The sequence below is a fragment of the Agrilus planipennis genome, unplaced genomic scaffold, assembly GCF_000699045.2.
Source record: "Agrilus planipennis isolate EAB-ADULT unplaced genomic scaffold, Apla_2.0 scaffold224, whole genome shotgun sequence".
Classification (NCBI taxonomy): Eukaryota; Metazoa; Arthropoda; class Insecta; order Coleoptera; family Buprestidae; genus Agrilus; species Agrilus planipennis.
The window spans coordinates 366830-368498 of record NW_020439296.1 but is presented as its reverse complement, the minus strand read 5'-3'; positions in this window follow the sequence as shown (position 1 = coordinate 368498).

The following is a 1669-nucleotide window of genomic DNA, read 5'->3' as shown; positions in this document are numbered from 1 at the left end:
TTATGCCATTACCTATTAAATCAGTACAATAACAAAAACTACCCTTACAATATTACCGCACAATGACTAACAACTTTTATTGCTTAATTCGATCTTTCCAATAAAATGGTGATATGTAGACTTTAATTAAATTTAACGTCTTTAATCTGTCTTTTTTAAATATATATAAATATTTTTATTCAAAACACAAAACAAATGTAACAAATTATCACACACTCATTTATATACAATTTGCCTTTTTTCGTCTTTTTTTTATTAAAATTTTTGAATGAAAAAAAAAACAGTATTCATGAGAGGTTTCCTAAGTTTCCTTATTTCGTGTGATTAGGAAAAAATTATATAAGGAATATAAAAAATAAATTTCAAAAAAAAAGAAAGCTTATGAAACCTTCTAAAACTAGTACGAACACTTTAAGTTTATTTTGGTCATGACGCATGTATGTTGTGAAAGGCGAATATTATTAAAAAATGAGACTATCATATCAAAAATTATGCATTATTTTGTTCTCTCGCTATTTTTTTTTTGTAAAATTGGAGGGAATTATAATTAGGAAAATCGAAATGCATAAAAATACTGAGGAGAAAAGGACTAGGTTGAAAGTGGGCCCCAGAACAGTTCAATAAGTATACTATAATAATTGTTTTAATGATATTTACACTTATTCTAATAATTTATAACATAATAGCAGTTAAACACATGGCATTTTTGCCAATTTTTTGTATTCTCCCATTATTAACTACATTTCATATTAACTACACCGTACCAATTTTTTTTAAATTATGGATACTTATACATGTAATAAGAAAAAAACACATTTCAAAATTTGAGTGGTACCATCATCCGTTCAATATAAAATATCTTTCACAACTATGGGTAAATACAAAAAAAATTAGAAAAACCGAAAATGGTCTAATATAACCACCAAACATAAATATTGTGTTTAACTGTAGGACTGATCTTAAATGTTATGAATCATTAGAATGTGTGAGAAACAACAGTTAGCAATGTATAGCTAATCGCTTGCCAGCATCGCGAGAGAATTACAATGTAGTTGTCTTTCCACTACCATTTTTCTGGATTTCCGTGTTAATGGAAAAAATTGAGCCCTTACAGTTAAGCTGCCTTGTTTTGTCCGTTTCTGAAACCTCTCGTACCTATGTATATAAATCAAGTTATACCTTTTATGTGCGGATGCTTACCCAACGTCGTGATCTAGCAGTCTCAACTAAAACCGACTCAATTTCACCTCTGTCTACTCTGGTCGAAGGTTTTCTGTAGCTTCGTTTAACTATTTAGACAAATACTGAGGCAGCAGTCCCATGATTCCTAAAAGGAGGCTGAAGAGAAACTTCTGCCTTGCATTAGACTGTACATCAGGTGGACTGCTGGTAAGAATGAAACATCCAAATATCTTAAGATACTTTAAACAGGGAACTTATTTCATAATCACACAAGGGATGATGAAATTTTTCAGCGCACCCCAGTGTAAGAATACATACAAAAATCAGCCAAGATTACAGGACAGGAATAAAAAAAAAAAACAAAAAACAGTTGTTCTATCTCTTATTTAAAAAGTTAGTTCTCATCTCAGGATATAAGCTTATTTTGCACCACCACCTGTTTACAGATTACCGAAATAAAAAAGGCCTAATTTGCATTTTCCGATTC